Source organism: Cupressus sempervirens, chromosome 11 (assembly GCF_028749045.1).
Source record: "Cupressus sempervirens isolate cs-2001-9-10 chromosome 11, ASM2874904v1, whole genome shotgun sequence".
NCBI lineage: Eukaryota > Viridiplantae > Streptophyta > Pinopsida > Cupressales > Cupressaceae > Cupressus > Cupressus sempervirens.
Window position 1 is genome coordinate 240,103,495 of NC_143128.1, and position 23,059 is coordinate 240,126,553.

Below are 23,059 nucleotides of genomic sequence, written 5' to 3' on the forward strand. Positions count from 1 at the left end.
CCCTCCTACCCAGTTTACCAGATGCCTTTCTATTATTCTCTATATTTACTGCAATTTTATAGGCATCCCTTAAAGTCTTAGGATCCTTATCCCTCAATTGACAAGCCATTTTGCTATCAAAAGCATTGAAATATGTTGTGAGACAGACATCTTCATTTAACCTCATAACTTGAAATAGTTTGTACATACCTTTCTGGAATCTTACATTGAAATCAAATATGGACTCATTTGGATTCTTCTTGATCTTGTTGAACTCATTCAACATGAATCTTGCATTAGTATTGTCTCCATATTGCTCTTTGAACAATTTCTCCAAATCACTTCATGAGGTAATACTGTCATCAAGCAACCTCCTAAACCAATCCCTTGCATCCTCTGATAGTGAATGCACAAACAATTTCATTACCATATCTTAATGTTCAACTTCATAATCATTCAACATATCAATGAAAATTCTCAAATTTTCTTCACCAGTAACAACATTATTCTCAGAGAACTTAACCACTTTATCTCTTAAATCAAATGATATGAGATGTGGAGTGTAGACACCTAAAAACCTTTAGAAAATAAAGTATTTTTATTTTCTGAAAAAGTTCTGATGACATCATCATTAATTAATTAATTAATTATTTAATTAATTAATTAATTTTTATGCCATTAAATCCTTTTATCTTAATTAAAAATATTTAATTAAGAAATCCCTCCCAAAAATGTTTAAATCTTATTTAAACATTATTTCCTTATTTATTAATTATTTAATTAATAAATTGACCAAAAAACTCAAAATAAATAAAAAATTTATTTTTTGCCCAAAACTTGGCCAATTTCCTTAAGACCACTAACCTCTTCCAAAATCTTCTAATCCTTCTTTAATTTTGATTAAAGGCTAATCCCATCATTTCCTACCCCTAATCCCAACTCAAAATATTTAATTAAGATTAAATATTAATCCTCATGTTTATTAAAAAAGTTTTAATAAATATCTCCTCAACCCAAACCCTTGAAATAAATAAAACTTTATTTATTTCCTAAAAATCTAATTTATCCTCATCCTAAGAAGTTCTAAACTCTTCTAGAAAGTCTTCATCCTCATCTTAGGAAATTCTAGACTATTCTAGAAAGTCTTTATCCTCATCCAAAGTCTATACTCTTCTAGAAGATGTCTTTAAACCTAATCCTAATCCCCTCCTAACCTTGTCACATTCCCTAAACATGGGTTAAAACTTACTAACCCAAGCCAAAGTTAACAAATATCTCCTCCTTCACCCACCCTCATTAAATGCCATCCACTTGCCTATCCCTAAGCTAATCCTAAACCATACTAATCCATCCTCTAATCATTTGCACAATTCTAAGCAAGCTTAAAACCCTCCTAATCAAGCCCAAGTCGAAATTGCTCTCATCACCCTCAAAATATCTCAACCATGAAACTTTATGAAGTCCACTAGGTCGTAAATGACTCTTACAAGCCCTTTTATTGCTCTTACAATTCATTATGAGGGTCTTTATGAAGATTTTATCCCTTGAGCCTCCTTTGTTGACTCATCCTTCCCCTTTCCTCTATCCTCTCACCATGTGACATGTGTCACTCCTTGATTGGCTGTAAGGAAGCACAATCCATGTGCTCTCCTCTCATGCAATCTGAGCCCTCCATGAGCTTTTTCCCATCATTGCATCTTAGCCCTCAATCCCTCAAGCCTCTTGCCTATAAATTGGATCCTTCCCCTTTGCAAAATAACACAATCTATGAAGTAAAGTTATAATGCTATTTTGAGAGCCAAATCCATACTAAAGCCATCTATCCACACCAAAAATCCACAATCATCCATTGAAGCCTTTGGAAGCATATTGAGCATACATCCTATCCATTTAGACAAAGCTACTCAACAAGAGAGCTTCTCATTGAGAGAGCCCATTAATGGCTCATATTCTCAATTGAGAGCTCATCTTAGTCTATCTTGAAGTTTATGAATTTTTTTTAGTTTGTAGAAGCTTTATTTAAATTTGGTTTCTATTAGCATACTAACATTGCTCATATACATTTTGGCACGCCCGGTGGGACCCCGCATGGGTCATCTTCATTAGCTTTTTTGGTCAAGTTTTGTATGTCATTTGCTGATTTTGGCTAATTTTTCTTATTTTTGTGATTGGTAGGATTGTATAAATTGGTTTTGTAGGTCCACATGAGCATGAAGAAGACAAAGGAACTCATAATCTATCTCATAGTGTTTGCAGATTTTTCAAGCTTATAGGTGGACAAAGAACTTGAAATTCTTCTTCCTCTTATTGTCTATATTCTTCTTATTCCATCTACTTCTTCTTCTTCTTCTTGTGGGAGATCTTGTCCATTTTTATTTAAGGAAGAAAAATCATACACACTTCTTTTTAGTGCTTAAAATGAACCCCCAAATCATACTTAAATCTATTGAAAAATTAAAAATTTGCAAAAAAGAAAAAATCTTTTAACAAGTGAAACTAAACCAATCTAATCATTTGCATCCTTGCAACATCAAGGTTTTAAATTAGGAACACTTCATTTTTGGGAATTTAAAAAGAACTTCAAGTTTCCATTTCAAAAGGTTCAAAATCAACACTAAGTGCACACTAAAGTTCTTTTAAAAAATCTCATGAAAACTAAGAGTCCTAAATGGTTGCCAAAAATTTTCCTAAAAGCTTTTTTATTTGTTCCAAACAAATGTCTTGTTGCAAAATCTTGAATGTTTCTTAAGTTTTTTATGCATCAAAACAATCTAGGAATATCATTTTTGGGCTTAAAACATGCAAACTAGAACACAAAATCTTGAATGAAAAGCAAATCCAAAGAGTCATTTTCACTTTTGAGTCCAAAAACAATCTTGAATTATCTAAGGTTAAAACAAAGCACTTCAAAGTTCCTAAAACAACACACAAAATCTCAATCTTGAATGCTCAAAGGAAAAAACTTGAATGTTTAATCACTTGCCTTTGAATGCATGTTGCTAAAATCACTCTTGAGTACCATGGATTAAAATCAAAGTTTGTTTTTTTATGAATGCATGATTAAAACAAAAATCCAATCTTGAATGCCATAGATCAAATAATCATCTTTTGGAGCATAAAAATAATCTACATTTTTGTAATCTTTTAAGTTATAAAAACAAATAAAAATGCTTTGAGTGAGTTTGTCATTGGACTCACCCTCTTTAATCACCCATCAATTTAACCATTGGTTGCAATCTCAGTGCCATCTATGGGGATGGATCTACCTAAGAGGGTGTTAAGTGCTCCACAAAAATCAAAATCCACTCACTTGGGTTTTTAGTGGTATTTTTAAGTTAGAAAATTCCTTGAATGCGCATTAATCTCACTCACACTTCATTTGGGCATAAAAATTGGACAAATCTTGACGTGGAGGGCCTCCGGGCGCACGCTTGAAATTGAATCTCACACACCTTTGTTTTGGGCTTAAAATAAACTCACACTCAATCTTGAATGCCTTAAAGCAAAATCAATCAATACTTGACGTGGAGGGTCTCCGGGCGCACGGGTTTACCTTCTTGTTGACCCTAACTCTTCTTCTTGTTCACATTCTTTGATCAATTTTATTTTTGTTGACACTTCAAAGTTGGAATAAACATTGTATCTTAAACATGAGTGTTTGCAAAGTCTAGATCAGAAAACTTAAGCGTCAGTTGGTAAAAGAACAAGCGTGTTTTTTAGCCCAAGATCATCCAAGTCTTCTCCCCCCTTGTCATCTTTCGAGGCCATCTTGGGTACATAAGATTAGGATCCAAAATCTTGTCTTAGCTTTTTATGAGGCCTACTTGGGGATTTCATCACCCCTTGGGATGACCTCAACTCCAGCGTTTCGGTGGAGTATAAAGATCGGGAGGTGAATCCAAAGACACCTCTCTTGAGATCAAAATTTTGTCACTCAGGCTAAGCCTCAAGGAACTTTATACCCTTGAGAAGTGAAAGAGGAGAAGTGGGTTACCACTCCTCTCGGCTGTGTGACATCTTTTTGGTTTCATCTACGGATTTGGGCCTCACATACCTTGCATATATCGAGGACTCCTTAGCTAAACCAAATTTCATCCTTGTAGAAAGCTTCCTAGGATGTTGGTGTGTTTGACGTGCTTGCTCCAAAATTTTGTCTGCTTGTTTGTTCATAGATTTTGAATGAATGTTTGCCAAATTTGGTCAAAATCCTAGAAAAGCAGAAATCTCCTAGCTCAAGGCATACTTAGCATAGTCACTGCCTTATCAGAAAATCATCCAAGCTCCCCCGCTACAACCGAATCTATCTATTTCTTTGCCTTAGAAAAATCCCAAATCCAAAGTCCATCCAAATAATCCCCCTAGCCAGCTAGCAACCCAATCCAAAATCACCCAATCCTTTAAAGAGTTGTTGTTACTCTGCCAGAGTTTGCTATCCAATAAATCCTACCAGTCAACCAATCTCACCAAGGTTATCCCTCTGACAGAGCATTGTCTAGGGTAATCTAGCTTTGTCACTTGCATCCCTAATCACCTTGAGCTAAAGGTTGGGATCCACAAGTGGTCAATCTCATGTCATGCCCATAGGATCATTAGTCTATCCTCAAGTTGATACAGCCACCACCAAATCTAGCACATAGGAAAGCAAAACTCTCACTTTTTGATAGCATACCCTTGAAGTCTTCCACCCACAAGACAACCAAAAATCTCTAGCCAATCCTCCTTAGGTCTGTCATGCAACTTTGACTCTCCCTAGGAAATCTTTCATCAGCCAATCCAAAATCTGTGCTTAACCCAAATCCAACCATGAGCTTCTGTGTTCATCCATATGCAAGACCCCATCCCCATCAAACTCATCATCAAAGCATGAAGTACCAATCCTATCATGATGTGTTTGGTCACATTGTCCTTGCTCCCACCACCTCCTATTCCAATGATGATGAAAATCTTGTTGACTATGACGGGTATATTGAAAGCCTTAGAAACATTCCCCCAAGCATCCCCCAAAATCCAAGAGTTATTCCAAACTATCTAGTCATGCCATCCGATATTCCAGCTTCCCCTCCATCACCCCATCAACCAAGCTTCCAATCTTCCACCCCCATCACACTAGCTATTCCTGTCAATCCACCTCCACCTTTGACACACGAGTCTCCAAGGAATCTCCTAGAGGAAATACAAGAAAAGTCACCTCCAACAGTCGATAAGCCATGTCATCTAATCCAACCATGTGAAGTAGTCAGTGATGAAGCTTCCCCATCTATAATATCACATCCATCTCCCATAGCTATCATCCCCATACCATCCATCAAATTTCTTAAAATCCTTCCACTTCCTGCAAGCATCAAAATCCCACCACCTATCAAATACCTCCAAATCCTATCCACATTGCCTCCAAGCATTTCCCAAATCTCTCGTAATGACCCTTATGCATCCATCTTCTACTCACCCATCTCCACTACTGAATCTCCCATCTATCCATCTGCTACCTTTGAAGAATCCATCCCTTCACCTCCTATCGCACCATCCACTCCAAACCAATCCTATCAAGATCCTGCCCAAAAGCATGTTGACACCCCCCAAAGCATAAATGAATATATCATCGTACCATGTCTTCCATCCATAGTGCAGTCACCATCTCCTCCATCTCCAAAACCTCAAGCCATATCTCCTTTACTACAAGATATCTTGTCATCCCACCAACTACATCAACATCCTATCCTTCCATCTCCCCCGCTCCATGCTTCCATCTTACCACCTATCCAAGCTATTCCACCATCTATAATCTACCCTCTTGGTTCACTTACATTCATCCACGGTGGCCCTCTCTCAGTAGAAGAATTAAGAACAGTATCTCCCCATTGCAATACACCTAATAAATCACTTCTACCATTTTTTGCAAGCAAAAAGTTTCCTCAGCTTGTTCAAATGCTCAATCGATGGCATTATCAAGGTCAAGGTTTAGGACCACAAGAGCAAGGAATCAGAGAGCCTATTATTGCACAAAAAAATCTAGGATTTCATGGTCTTGGATATGTATCCAAAGGCTCACCATCTAAAGGTGTTGGTACACCACACCCCCAAACCAAGCCTATCTCCAAGCCCACCATGCCAACCTCCCATCACTCCTTCAAGAAATCTTATGTCATCCCCCCTCCACCATCTTTGCAACCCAAAACAACCTACCATATCCTCCCTTCATCCACTAAATCCATTTTGGGTCCCTATGTCCCAAAATCTACCATCCTCCATCCTCCTATTAGCCATCATAAAAATCCTATTCCATCCATTCCTATGCAGGATCAACAAAGGCACATATCAGGGCACATCATCCATCATCATCCCCCTACATGCTCTTTCATATCCTCTCCATCTCACAAAGCTTCTCCTAACCATCTTCCCAAAGCTTACCACAACAATGTAAATGCCAACTTCAAAATGCATAAAGCTAAAAATCCACATCCTAGGCAATCGTATGTCTATTCTAAAAGACATACTCCAAAAAGGAAAAATCCAATCAAAGAATGCAAAATAATGCAAATGCCTATGAAAAGAAAAACCAAAACCATGTGGATCCCAAAGAAAAAAGTTGAAACCCAATGCATAATGGCATCCACCATTGCTAATCCCCCATCCCGTGACTCATGTCCCCCATCTCCTAACTCCATCTTGGGTGCCTATATCCCCAAGCACGCTTCCACAAATCCTCCATCACGCTCGCATCTACCATCTATCCCCCATATGCTCTTTTCACACCCATTCCAACATGTGTCAATGTTGCTCTTGCAAGCATCCCCATCTCATGCTCCTTTCCAACCTTTTCATCCCTCCATCTCCTACCATCAACCCCATCTAATCCAATCTATTGCATAAATCAAACATCTGGTGTACCAACAGCTAGCAACAAAATTGAAAATTCCAACAGCCAGTGAAAAATCCCAAAAAAAAAAAGCCAAAATAGCTGAAGAAAGCCAAATTCATTCCAACTAAGTCCAAAGTCAAAAAGTCCAAAAATAAAAGAATAATAAAGCATCCACTGGTGAAAACTTGGCAATTCAAGCGCCTTGGACAAGTACCATGATGAAAACTTGGCAAACAAGCGTCATGCATAATCTCGCCATCCCCAGCTTAGCCTATCACCCTCATGCTTTTGGTCATCTCTTGACATCCAACTCCATCTTCCAATCTATCCACCTATCCTCCATCCTCCAGATTCCATCTCACACCATCCACTAATCTTATGTAGCTTCAGCCAATCATCTCAGCCATCATCCATCTCCCTAGCCCCTTTAGCTTTTTCCATCCTAGCTTCAATCCTATCACATCCATCATAAGACCTACTTCCGCATGTTATCTTCTGATTGGGGGCACTATATTCCTTGGATATCTTGTCTTGTCCATCCTCCCTTGTCATTGGTATCTAGCTCTAGGCTATCCTCATGCAAACCCAATGTCATCTCTTTATATCCATCATAATCCTAGCTATCTACCATCCTATCCAACCATCTCATCCTGCTCCTCTAGCTATCCTTGGTCACAAAATCTCTCATCATCATTGGATGCATCCTGCCAAATCCATATCTTTTGCTATCACCCCACCCTTAGCTTTCACATCTTGCACAACATCAAACCATCCCGCTATCCTATCATCCTAAGCTTTTGCCTGCTTGTAACTGTCTTGGTCCGTTAGCTTGTACCATATCTTGATTAGCTCACTTGTAAATATCTTGGTCTATTAGCTTGTACATCCTCTTTATCTTAGTACCATTGCATCTATCCAGCATTTGTGTCAGTTCATCCTTGATCAGCATCTTGCACCCATCACACATCTTGGTTAGCTATTCCAATGCATCCTTTAGCTAGATCTCCTATCACCAAAGTGTTATCCTTCTTAGTTCAGCTTGCAAAATGCATCACTCATCCAAATATACCAGCTTAGGTGCTCTCCGATAGGTCCTTGTAGGATATAGCTTTCCTCATGTCTGATCTTGGTCCGTTAGTACCTCGTCCTACCCATCTCGTTGGCAAACGGTTCTCTTTTGGATTTTTGCTTTCTTTTGATTTGGACTCTTCCCTATTGGGTCTTGAAATATCTTTTCCAAGCAATCTCCTTGTTCCCTCCTCAAGGTTGCCACAATCTTCCATATCATGGTATACTGCGAATGGGGCAATCAGAGCGTAAGGTCTTGATCATGTCTTTTGTTTGTTTTTCTTTTCTTCTTGTGGGTTACCCAGTGTTGGTTCCATGCTGCTTCCTTTAGGAATCATGTGTGATGCTGGGGCAATCCTTGCGTGTTTATTTTGAGTTAGTTCATCAGTCCTTTGGATGGTTGGTGAAAAGGCCTTGATGTTCTTGGTAACCTTGGCAAATTAACCAATAGTCCTATAGCAAATCTAGTGCTCAACTACATGGTGGTACTTCTCTTTGAAGTATCCCCCCGCTCAAAAAGCTTCAATGGTTTTCCTTCATCTCCATTATCCCCCATCCATATCCAGCATCCATCTCTCCTACCCCATCTTATGCATCAGTATCTCTTTGAATCACTCATCACTCTTAGCTTTAGGGATCCACAATCCTAGTCTTAGGAATCCACCAATCCAAATCAATCCACCAAGCCTCATCTTTCAAGATCCACAATCCTAGTCCTAGGGATCTCCGAAACCCATCTTCCACCAATCTAACTCTTTGAAATCCTGTTGCATCAGCTTTTATAATCCCCTCATCCATCTCCCTATCCTGGATTCCTTTTTATAGTGCTCTGCTCCTTCATCCTTCACCTTCCCTAAAGTCTTAAGCTTGCTTCCTCTTCTGCATCTGATTCTCCTTTATCATTCTCCCATAGTGAGAGTTTGAGCTAATTCAGCCCCTTCTCTTTGCAAATTTGAGTTTCCTTGCTCATCTGAGATTCTTGTACTTTTCAATAAGCCATCGAGCCTTGCTTTCTCTCCCCACTACCTTCTTGAGGGGGCATCTCACAGTCCATTCTCTCCTCTTCTGCTCTAGCCTTGGGCATCTTATTTTCTTATCTTTGATGCCATGCCACTTGCGGCATCACATCAAAGAGGGGCAAAATGTAGACACCTAAAAACCTTTAGAAAATAAAGTATTTTTATTTTTTGAAAAAGTCCTGATGACATCATCATTTATTAATTAATTAATTTTTATGCCATTAAATCCTTTTATCTTAATTAAAAATATTTAATTAAGAAATCCCTCCCAAAAATGTTTAAATCTTATTTAAACATTATTTCCTTATTTATTAATTATTTAATTAATAAATTGACCAAAAAACCCAAAATAAATAAAAAATTTATTTTTTGCCCAAAACTTGGCCAATTTCCTTAAGACCACTAACCTCTTCCAAAATCTTCTAATCCTTCTTTAATTTTGATTAAAGGCTAATCCCATCATTTCCTATCGCTAATCCCAACTCAAAATATTTAATTAAGATTAAATATTAATCCTCATATTTATTAAAAAAGTTTTAATAAATATCTCCTCAACCCAAACCCTTGAAATAAATAAAACTTTATTTATTTCCTAAAAATCTAATTTATCCTCATCCTAAGAAGTTCTAGACTCTTCTAGAAAGTCTTCATCCTCATCTTCTAGGAAATTCTAGACTATTCTAGAAAGTCTTTATCCTCATCCAAAGTCTAGACTCTTCTAGAAGATGTCTTTAAACCTAATCTTAATCCCCCCCTAACCTTGTCACATTCCCTAAACATGGGTTAAAACTTACTAACCCAAGCCAAAGTTAACAAATATCTCCTCCTTCACCCACCCTCATTAAATGCCATCCACTTGCCTATCCCTAAGCTAATCCTAAACCATCCTAATCCATCCTCTAATCATTTGCACAATCCTAAGCAAGCTTAAAACCCTCCTAATCAAGCCCAAGTTGAAATTGCTCTCATCACCCTCAAAATATCTCAACCATGAAACTTTATGAAGTCCACTAGGTCATAAATGACTCTTACATGCCCTTTTATTGCTCTTACAAGTCATTATGAGGGTCTTTATGAAGATTTTATCCCTTGAGCCTCCTTTGTTGACTCATCCTTCCCCTTTCCTCCATCCTCTCACCATGTGACATGTGTCACTCCTTGATTGGCTATAAGGAAGCACAATCCATGTGCTCTCCTCTCATGCAATCTGAGCCCTCCATGAGCTTTTTCCCATCATTGCATCTTAGCCCTCAATCCCTCAAGCCTCTTGCCTATAAATTGGATCCTTCCCCTTTGCAAAATAACACAATCCATGAAGTAAATTTATAATGCTATTTTGAGAGCCAAATCCATACTAAAGCCATCTATCCACACCAAAAATCCACAATCATCCATTGAAGCCTTTGGAAGCATATTGAGCATACATCCTATCCATTTAGACAAAGCTACTCAACAAGAGAGCTTCTCATTGAGAGAGCCCATTAATGGCTCATATTCTCAATTGAGAGCCCATCTTAGTCTATCTTGAAGTTTATGAATTTTGTTTAGTTTGTAGAAGCTTTATTTAAATTTGGTTTCTATTAGCATACTAACATTGCTCATATACATGGAGCACTAGGAATACTAGCAAATGATATTTGTCTATACTTTTCCAAATATATAGGTTTCTTCTGGAAACCAGGAACATTTGAGGTACTAGCTATATTAGCTTGACTCAAAGGAGCAACTTGGGATTGTTGAGGTGGGACAAATGGGACTTGGGTGCCAATAGTGGAAGATGAGGTAGGAGCAGATTGGGGTACTCCCTGAGTTGAGATTATTGGGCCACTAGCTAGTGCAGGAATTGCAAGTGGGATAGACAAATTGGGCCATGAAACCAATGCAGAATTAGATTTTATGAATTGAAATTTTCTCCTAGTTTCTGCAACTTGAGCTTCATTCTCAACCTTCTCAAGTTCTTTTGCAAGATCTTTCCTCTCTTTTCGAGCCTTCTCAAGATCTAGATCTAATTTTGACATGGAGGGTTGTATAGGTTTGCTTGGTATAGCTTGAGGCTCATTTATTTGGATTCCTATAGCCTTGCCTTTCTCTTTATCTGGAGCTTTTGCAGTGGGCTCTACAAGATCCACTTGAACAGGTTAATAGGCTTGGACTTGAGCAATAACTGGTTCTTGCCTCTGACTTAGGCACTTTTCTTGTTCCTAAACTTTAGCTCTAAGATTATCAACATCTCAAAAAACATCCTTATGGAGAGTTGTGGTATTCTCTTCTAACTTTTTATTTTTCTCTTTCAAAGCAACCATCCTTCTTAGAAAAGCATCCCTTTCTATTATGGCATCCAAGGTGGCTTGCTTCTTCTCTTTTTTAGGACAAAGGCATTTAGCTTCTTCCTCAGCAATCCATTTCTTCAAAAATCCTATCTCAGAGTGTACTTCTTTAGGATCAGCAGAAGTAGCTTCTGAATCAGTAAGGTCGTCTAGATCTATAAGGTTTGGTTTCACATATAGGGCTGCTCTGGGATTAAAAGGATTATCAAATGAATTCCTAAATCCTAGCCTATAATTCATATCTACTATAGGATCTAGCCTTGATGAAGTAATTCCCATAGTAGACATGTCTTTGTCTTGAAAGACTCTCTCATCTGGTAATGGGATACTGAAAATGCCTCCTAAGAGTCTTGTAGTTTTGGATTCAGAACTAAGCGAAGAAGACTCTCTTCCTACTACTGGATGATAATGGGAATTGATGGATGCATTACCTTTGGGTTTCCAAGTGGGATTTGGATCTGTCTTCTTCTTATTTTGGTTCTTGGTTCTTCCTTCCACCTTGGGGTAGATCAGTATACATTGATACATCGGGATTGGCTCTCATGTAAGCTCTTGTGTTTTTTTCTCTTGTCAGCCATATTCACCTTTTGTTACAATAAGCACTAGCTTCAAAACCTTGACTGAGTCACCACCCTATTTTAGGAAAATATGTAATGACACTTATTGCTGACTCAAGGAAAATAATACACAAGTAGAAACAAAAATATCTGGCATAGACAGACCAATCACTGATGTCATAAGACTGCAACTCTTGCTTGTTAGATAAGACACTTGGATAAGCTGGATACATCAGTGTGTATCAATAGTACTTGGGCTCTATCTTCTTTAAATTCTCAAGGTTATTCACTAAAAGATTCCCTTATAACCATGGGAAAAACTTAGATAACATGACACACACGTACACACCAGGACCAAAGAAATTGTAGTACTTTCTCACAAATGTGTTGGACAACTCCCCAGTAGAGTCACCATTTTGTTGGTGTTTTAAAATGCACTAAAACTACTAAACAACAAAATTCTTAATACCAGAATGATAGTACATACACGATCTAAAGACTAGCCAATTCTTATTAACAACTGCGTATGCAAAGTATTTGGACCCAACTTCAACAAAACCACAGATGGTTTTCTACTCTTTTGGCTCTACAAAACCAGGGTGGGTATACCCAGGGATGATTCAAAACTGGAACAACTGTATGAGGATTATTCTTAGTTTCATTTTGATTCTCGTTTCAATTGTCAAAAAAATGAACATCATAGTCCACCTGGATCCCAAAGGTAGTAATGTGTACTACCCTTGTTGTGTACAAGAAACTCCTATAGCACCAACACCCAAATAACAAACATCAATATCAAAATCATCTAAAAACTGACCCTAGGTGCTAGCGAAGGCAACAACTCGTCAAAACTCAAACCAACTGAAATACCAACTCTATCTACACCTGAGTCCCCATCAAACTAATACTCAGACCCAACTATACTATGGAGATGGTAACAACCATAGGTACCTGAAACACTACCACAAACTCTAACCTTTTCCAAACTATCCTAGGTGTGTAGATACTACAAGGGGTCTAATTTGAAGCTATCAATCTCATCTATAAAAGATAGTGCTAACACATCCCATAATGGATGGTATGAAATTGGAGCCAACATTCTTTACTAACTTGATAAATACATCCCATAAAATAGATATGGCCAAGAATTCTTCTATAGATCTGCAGATGTTCTTAACAATAGTGGCTAACTGAAGCTAAAACATTCCATGCAGACAAGTATTGGCCAGCCTTTGAAGATCTACAGGAACTAAAAGTAAAATTTGATTTAATGCTGCATCCTGATAACCATTTATGATATATTTCTCCTTTAGCTGAATAAATTTGATCAGTGCCTAATCCATTGGGGTTCAGAGTCTATAGCAAGTTCTCAGATCTAGTTTGTTGCCTTACAACAAATTCTATTAGCAATTCTTCTAAGAATCCATCATTCAAAATCCTTTCCATTACTAAAGAAACCTTATCACATCCATCAAAGCTTTTATTTAATCCATTGACAGGTGTCCTTTAAAAGACACTTACATATACTTGTGACAAGATGACAAAGATGCGAGTAACAACAAAAGTTTTACATCAGACATTCCTTTTGTGGGCCCTTTTGTTACACGCTCCTGTGTTGCTAAGTTGGTTACTATTCTGATCTTTCTTCGTATGCAGCATCCAAATTAACCAATGATAAAGTTTGTTTTGATGATGGTATGTCAACCTCCACCTGTGGGCTTTCACCATCTTTATCTTGTATGGCAAAAATAACTTCTACCTTTTCCCTTTCTTTAGTTGTACTGGCATCCTATGGTCCCAGGTTTGTAACTGAAGGTAACAAATTATCCTTGTCTTCTTCTTCCAATTGGGTATGAGTAGTGACAGGGTCAATAATTCGGATCTCCTTACCTTGCATTTCATCACTATCATCTTCATCTTCATTAAACTATTCAACGGGAGCCATATCTGCCATCCATTTGTCAAATAATGTATCATCTGGCCAATTCAACTATAAAATATCCCTCTATCTTTTTAACGCATACTCAGCATCCTTATTAATGGTAACAAAATCTTTCTTTAAAGAATCAAAGAATATTTGGGCTTTCACCATTTCTTCCGTTGTGGCGGCCCACCATGCATGCCTTGATTCATTAATGACTTGATTCATTCTTAAATAGAATAAATCATTATGTTCCTTTGCCCATTCATCTTTGCCTTTCAAATTATTCTTTTTTTCTAGGGCATGAGGAAACAAAATGAATTTCTAGCTCTTTTATTTCTCAAAGTAGCCTACTACTACTTTTTGTAAATGAACCCTTTTATTATTAAAATAAGTAAGATTAGAAACAATATCAAATATTTTTTTAATTTGATCAAAAGAATTATCTATGACAAAGAAACAAAAAAGTGTTATTTCTTTCTCCCTTGTCACCCATTTATTCAAAATAGGCATTAGAGCCTCATCATTAGATTTCAAATCCTCCCAGATACTGATCACCCTAGCCAACTGATCATAAATTAGCGGCCATTCAATCTTGTCCCCCAAATATGTGAGAGCTTTTCTCAATTTATCTTCATATTTGGATTCCAATTCTACATGTAAAGCCCACAGTTTTCCTTTTTCTTCTTCAAAATCCTCAGTAGTGTAGTATTGTGGCCTTTGGGGTGTATCTGGTATTTCTATGAGAGGGGTGGATTTAAAAGGTTCAACTGGCGGGCAAGGGTATGTTATTTTTGGCCTAGTGGTTTTTCCCAATAGCTTGTTCTCAAGCTCAATTCTCTTTTTTACTTCTTTATTGTAGGCATCCACCACTATTTCATACTTTCTCTGCAGGTCAATCATTTCCTTTTCTTCCTTTTCTACAATGGCCAAGGAAAATTTAGAATAGTCCACATTCATGTGGGCTGCCTGTACATGTGAAGTATCAGCGACTCTCCTCACAATGATACTCCTTGTTAGTCCTCAATCATTAGGCTGTGATGGAGTAGTCCTGGATCCTCTTCTTAATGACCACATAACAAGAGCAACTTGGTCATTATTGAATGTTGTTCCCAAGAATTCCTCTTTATCTGGATCCTATAATCCCAAATTATTTGACATAGAATATAAAATTAAGGCATCAACAATGTCCCAATTTGGCAATAATAAAATATTTGCATCTTTCACCATCTGTCTACCCTCTTCAGGGGTTATATTATGGACTTCTTGTATCATTCATTCCTTTATTTGATTCTAAATAGATGCTTCATCCATTTCTAGATGCTCTACTTTCATATTCCTACATCTTTCCTCAAAAATGTGCATGTTTGCCCTCCACACAAACTGATGGAAAGCCCTACATTTTACAAAAATTTTATCAGACAAAAATTGTTGACTAGCTTGTTCCAAAATAGGGTCTGATTCGCTTCCCCTAAAATCTACTATAGTTAGTTCAAAACTAGGCACAGGAGGCTCCTGGGGGTTCCCTTCATCAATTTCAGCCTGGGTAACAAAAACTCCTCCTTGTGATCCCATTTGCTCAATTTGCTCATTGGTGAGCTGTTCTTCCTCAATTCTCATAGGAGTTTGGGAGGGTGAGTAGATTTCATCATGTGATTCCTCTTCCCTTATTATTTTTCTTCAAAAATAGTACTAGTAGATTCAATTATCTGCTTTCCTTTGTTTACAGTGGGCATTTGATCCTGAATGACAGTATATCCTGTCCTCTTTCGCACAACCAGAGGACCTGCCCCTATGTTCGGGGTGAAACCCAATTTCCTCATTACTTCCCTGGCTTTATCTGGAAAAGAATCAATAAAATGTTGTTTCTTCTCATTCATTACCTCCATTATTTTGAGAAATGTACTCATAAGCTTATTTATTCTATCTGCATTAGTTGCAACATTACTAAGAGGACTGTAATCCTTGTCAAAACAATTAATACATTCCAAAACTTTTGAATAGACTCTCCATTTCTCTTTCTTAGTTTCTTTCTCCTGGAGAGAATATTCATTCCTTATTACATCTTCAGGGAAATAGAATTCATGCTGAATTGGATGAAGCTTGATCCTATGTCTAAGAGTAGAATTAAAGAAATCTTCTTCATCACAAAAATAAGAGTGAGATATTGCCATCTTATACTGATCCAAAAATTAGTAGAGGAAAATCCACCCTTCCTTAGTTATTACAAACTGGTGAGCTATAGTGCAAGTAGGAAAAATTGATTCTGTTCCCCTTTTGTGCAAAAAGGCTTCCTCTACTCCTCCCAGTTACCATAAAAATTCAGCTACTCCTACCTTTAAAGGCACCTGATAGGGTAGTACATGGGGTGTCCCTTTGAATCCATAAACTCTAATGACAGTTGAGACCAGATATGTGATGATATCTCCCCAATTATGTGAAACTTTTAGACTATGGGGTCTATCTATAGGCCTAACAAGGTGCATTAGTGCCTTAAGAATTCTGGGATTGTCACTTAGTTTGAGGCACCTTAGTTTGGAAGCAAAGTGCCTATCAAATCTAACAAAACTAGCATTTTAAGCTTCCCCAGTCATGTCTGCACTCCATAGTTGAACTGGTAGTGCTTCCCCCTCTTGTGCCCTATTTAAAACCATTTCTTTACTGAAATATGTAACCCCTTTAAATAGAAACATATGCATCAATAGGGAGTACTGACCCCAAACCTTCTCCACCTTGCCCTTTGCAACCCCCACCAATCCACTATGAATCTCATTAGCCAAGTAAGATGCAAAATCAAAAATTATTTCTACACTGTAAGAGGAGATTTGGGTGATCATATACATGAAGTTCACAGGAATAAAATCTTCTTCACCCTCTCCAAAGACTCTGCACAGGGTTCTGTATATCTCTACTGCCCTAGCATTAAAGCATGATTTCTTCAAAGGTTCTTTAGAAGATGACATTATTGCTGGTAATTTTCCAATTCTGCCTATGTGGGCCTTCAGTGCACCTTGTCTAACTACATCCCTTTTTGACATATATTCTTTTTCTAATTCTATCAAATCATTGGGCACATGATAGCTAGTGAGAGGTCCCAAATTGAAAACTTTCCTAATCTCTTATGGACTAATGGTAATTAAAACTTCACCATCTATTCTTCTCACTACCCTAGTGGCTTGATCATAACTCCTCACCACGGCCTCAAGAAGATCATAATCCATAAACACACTAAGAACAACTAGCTTTTCCAGATCAAAATTCCATATATTGGCATGTGGGGCATATAATTTCCTTTCTACAAACCATTTTTTGAACAAACTCAAAACAATTTGAGAAGTTTGAGCATCCTGGACCCAATTGCCCTTATCATACAATCCATCATCTATCCTTAGCCTAGGGTTCAATGAAGTTAACCTTTTAACTTGCACTATCTTTACAGTAGACTCAGGGAGCAACTCAAGCAAGTCATCATGCACATTTCTATCCAAATAGTTTATTTGACCTGAAAATCCCTTCTTCAAAGGCATCTTGGATTATTTTTTACAGAACTGAAAAGCCTATAGAGATTATGGTAGTACTACTTACTTGAATTCTGTCTTTGTTTTCCTCTATATTTCTGCAAGCTTTCTACAAACAAATAATTTCACAAATTCTGCTAAACTTCAGCACGCTTTCCTTTAGTAATTGCTTCTGCTCAGGAATGGCTCAGAATCTTTGCTCGCGTAAGATGAAACTGATGAAATCTTCTGTGTTATACTCTAATTTTGTCATACGTGATGCTTTCATGTCTAATTAATATAGATAGTGGCACCACATTCTGTGTTTAAAGTTGCACCATCAATCTTCAAAAATCCTATGATCATGTGATACGGAGAAAACAACTAGGTGTTGCACTTGACATGTTGGTCAATTTATCCAATGAAAATTTACCACATACATAACTCTTTCCTTGATGGTGCTTAGTTCGGACCCACTGGCAACTGAGGACATGTGTCAGCAGGTCGCTACTTCGTTATGCATAAAGAATGAGCACCTTGCATAGCGAAGCAATGACAACCATCAATTTGATCTTAATTTGATAGATGATATGTTACTGGGCTTGCTCAGAAAGATGGTAGTGGTTCCTTATTCTCTATGTCACTATACTTATCCCCCTAGCAACTCTTTATAGCGAGAAGATGATGATCATTGATAAGAGACCGAATCAAAGGTGGGGAAGCTGCACAAAGTTTCTTGATAAATGGTGGGCCTTATACTCACTACGTCGCATAGCTTAAACAACACGCAACTTTCCAATGTGAGATAGTGAGGATTGTTGATTCTGTTCTAATCTGACACTCAAGGTCTCTTGCACATTTGATCAATAGGGCATTGATGAAGTATGGAATTCTGCATAGTTGGCACCCTTTAAGATCTTACTTTAGTCCTAGTCATCATCCCACATTACTAAAGGTCCCAGTGGCTCTTGATTTCACGGGGCCTCGCTACTTCGCTAACGGTGAGACATCAAATTTTTTCGATAGCGAGGTAGCGAGCTCTGGCAACTTTAATAAATTTTGGCACCGTGAAATGCAAGGGTCCATCAGATTACTATTGCTGCTATTAACTGCTTCTGAAAATAGCAGTTATTACTTATCATGCCACCTTGATTAGTCATTGTACTGATGCATTTCAATGTTACTGACTCTTCAATTTCACGAGCCCTCGCTACTTTTCTAACGATGAGATATCAAATTTTTTCGATAGTGAGGTAGCAAAACATTGGAAAAATCATCATTCTGGCACCGACTTTAGATTGCTTCTACTGGGTCCCCTTTAGTGTTTTGATAGTACTTGCAATGTGTACTTGACTAATAAATCAGCCAGAAAACAAAGCTCCAACCGTCGTATCTTCATTTTGCAGTCCCGTTTTATAAACTTTTCAGCATTCGCTACCTCACCATACATAAAAAGTGCCCATGTTTGCATAGTGAGGTAACAACAATGGTGGATCTACTTAGATCGGACAGTTGGGGAATATGAGAGGAAAGGTATCTCGGGGGCACGGAAGATAAAAAGACAAAAAAATATTTTCCCTATTTGAAAATTCAAATATTTTGTTCCTGACAATTTTTGAATAGAAGGAAACGTAAGGTTTTCAAAAAAGTTTTTCAAAGGCTAGCAAATAGATGAATTATCTAGAAACCCTATTATCCACTAGAATGAAAAATCTGACTTTTCTACAATTGGACAAAAGACTTCTATCAAGCAAAAAGTCAGACCAGCATCTTGATAATCAGCAATTGTAAGCACTAAGGAGGGCGCAAGAGGCTCTTAAGGCACTCCTCTTTCCATGTTTGCAGAAGTAACAATTGCATCCCCTTCTCCACCCATTTGTCTTAGTTGGTCTCTTAAGGATGCTTCATCCTCTATTTTGATTGGGGTTTGGCTTCTGGAATATTCCTCTACATGAGAAGAAGATCCTTTCTCCAGTTTTTGCCTTTTTGGACCACTAGTTGCAAGTGGGCTCTTTGGCCTTGGCCTTCTATGAGGGGGAAGCTATTGTATATTCTAAACTACTATGTACCCTACCCTCTTCTGCAATGTGTACTGAGCTGGAGCAACTATCATTCTGTTGTTTATTCTTATCCACCTCAGCTACTCTATTAGGATAAGCTTTAAAATATGTATCCTTTTTCTCATTCATAGTTTGTATTATTGTAGAAAAATTATTCATCAATACATGCATTTTGGCTCCCCAATGCTTTTCATCTTTCAAAGGGTCATAATCAAAGTCAAATGCATTAATGAATCTCAAATTTTTACTGAATACTACCCATTTCTCTTTCCTCAACACTTGTTCCTATAAGGAGAAGATATTCCTAATAATATATTCAAGGAAATACACTTGTTGTGTCATATGGGTGGCTTTTGTCCTCTCTCTCAAAAGATCATAAAATCCCTCCGCATCAATGTACCTTGCATGGGACTCTACCATATTGTATCTATCCAAAAATCAATTAAGGTGCCTCCACCCTTTCTTTACAAAAACAAAATCATGAGCCAAAGTAACAATTGGGAAAAAAGTACCTTTACCTTTACCAATCATATCTCTCTCCTTGATGGTTTCAATCTACCACAACAATTCTACTATCTCTATCTTCAATGCCACATGGAAAGGTAGAACATGAGGCTTCCCCAAAAACCATATGCTCTAATCACTATAGAAACATTATACAAGATTATATTCCCCCAATAGTGACTAACCAAGAGTCTTTTTGCATGATATTTGGATCTGATCAATTCTGACAGTGACTGTGGGATTCTAGGGCTATCCCCTCTATAAAAAAATCTAAGCCTGGATGCAAAATACCTATCAAATCTCATGTAACTAGCATTCCTAGCCTCCCTAGTGATATCAACACTCCACAATTGGACTAGTAGCTTTTCACCTTCCCTTGTCAATTCCAATTCCATGCCCTTAGAGAAAAAGGTAACTCCCTTAAAAAGACATACATGCATGAGTAGAGTGCCAACAAAATGGTCTATTTTCCTCTTCCTTTTCCATTCCTACCAAACCATTATGAATTTCCTCTGCAAGGAAAGAGGCAAAATCCAAATTACTACTCATTCCAAATTGTAATGTTTGAGCCATAATAAGAATAATGGAGCCTGGGATGTGTTCCCCTTCATCTATTCTAAAGATTTGGTAGAGGGAAAAGTACAAAGCTTGATCCCTAGGATTAAAGTATTTCCTCATCAGTGGCTCTGGGGTATTGGGTGTGACCAAGGGTAGTGTACGAATCATGGTGAAATGTTGTTGCAAAGGCCCGACTCTTAGGTACACTCTTTGTGCATCATACCTTGCTTGAAAGTCATCCATGTCAATAATCTCATGCATAGCATGGTTAGGGTTGAGGTTGAAAACCTCACTAATCAATTCAAGAGAAACCCTAAAAAAAATTCTCCAGCATAGTTCTTCACAAATCTAGTAATATGATCATATTTCTTAGCTAAGTCAACCAACAGATCAATGTTAAAGAAAACCCCATGGACTATTAATTTTCTATTATTGAATTCCCAGACATTACTTAAAGGGGTATCTAGTTTTCTTTCAAAAAACCATTTTTTGAACAATTCCAACCCTCCAATGGAAACCTGGGCATCTCTTACCCAATTGGCTCTATCATGAAAACCCTCTCCTACAACTAACCTAGGGTTCTTTGGAATAAGCTCTCTTCCCTTGGTTATTTTGTTTACAGACAATGGAAATTGTTCAAGAAAATCATCTGCACAAACCTCTTAAGATAATCAATTTGTCCAGAGAATTCCTTTTGTAGAGGCATTTTTGAAAACTTTAAGTTTCACATAGCACCAATTTCTTGATTTTTTAGAGGATGCAAAGTACTTACTTGCTGAATTGTGTCTCTTTTCGGCTGAATTTTTCTACAAATTGCTGAAACGCTTGCAAAATTTCATGCCTTAGCTCTAGAAAAATTCATGCTCTAAAAAATTTGCAATTGTATGGCTCAGTAATGACAAATTTTAGGTTATACTATTGCATTAAGACCATATGAAGGAGTTCTGAAGCATATTAATTCCTTTTAGCTGTTAATTTCATCTCATGTTTCAAATTTGAATTTTTTCCATTGATCATACAACATTGGACAACTTTACTTTGAAAAAGAAAACTACTTTAAGGTTTTAAAGTTCTTGGCCATGTACCAAATAGGCACTTCCTCGTATTAATTAAAGTTCAAACATCTTGATAATTTGGGAAAGTGCTAGCCATTTATCTCAAAAGGATTGACAATCATGATAATTCAAACATCTTTGAAACATACTCTTTAGTATTTAGATCCAACTAGTATCACACTTTAGCACCTCTTTCCAACCAGGCACAACTGAGCACATATCCATCAAAATTGGTCCCACCTCACCATGCATCAAATTAGCACTTCCCCACATTATTTAAATGTCATGCAACTTCATAATACAGGTAAGCACTGACCTTTGATCTTCCACAAATAAACGGTCACAAAATTTTTGTATCCGTATATCCTCTAGTCAGCTATCTTGACCAATAGGATATCACCTTTCAAACCAACATACTCTAACAAGTTTGACACTGGTACAAACTAATATATCAATTATGAGAATTTTCACACCCATTACATCATCATTTCTAATTGCCATATACATGTCATGTTACACCAATGAATGCACTCCAATTCATCAAGGCTCTACAACTTGGCATGACTCAAAAGCCTTCTCAAAGCTTGGTCCCATTGTACCATGCAGTGCATTGGCGCTTTCTCACATTAGTTAAAGCTCAATCATTTTTTCTAATGTAGGGAAGTACTCTCCATCGATCTTGTTAAGATCAACGGTGAAGTAGAATATTTTCCCTTGTATAATCTAGTCAGCCAAGTCAACCAATGAAATATTTTCTTTATGCTCCAACTCATATGAAAATTTCCACAGAGAACATCATTATTGTCTTCTACTAGGGTGGGTCTATAATGTCATCCTTTTCCATGAATCAAACATGTACTTTCCTGCTTTACATATCTATCTATCATCTTCACAATGTGGGGAAGCACTCTCTGTCAATCTTGTTAAGATCAATGATGAGAAAAGTATGAAATAAAAGAAATGACATCAATATGGACACATGTTACTAAGGCTCTTCCCCACTTTGTCTAAAATTCATGTAACTTCATCAAGTGGGAAAGTGTTGATCATTGATTGATCCAAGATCAATGGTGGAGCAATCTAATGTTATAGAAGACCAAGTCAAAATATTGAACCAATAGAATTATGACACCTATGGTATGGAAAGAGAACAAATATCAACATTGATGGTTTATCTCATGAAGTACGATGCTGATAGCATCATGGACATGTGTCTACAAGGTGCTCTCCTGTATTGCTTAAAATTCTTGCATCTTGCCAATGCGAGCAAGCACTATCTATCCATCGATCCAAGATCAACAGTACATCATAATTTATTGCAAGTTAATAACGTCATCAAAGAGCCAACCAATAACATCATAGGAAATTTGAATGTGCATTGATGGGCACTAACAACTCTACAAAAAGGGTCTAACAAGTTCTTATAGGCTATGGACTTTGCAGTGTACTGAGGTTCCACCATTAGAAAGGGCTACATGGTGCAAGGGTACTTGCCCACATTATTTAAAGTTCATGCATTTTCTCAATGTGGATAAGTGCTCTCTGTCAATCTTGATAAGATCAATGGTTAATAAAAAAAAAGGCTGATGTAGTTAAGGATTTTGAATAAAATATTCAAAATACTAACTATGATTCAAAGCTAGGTTAGCAAAGGC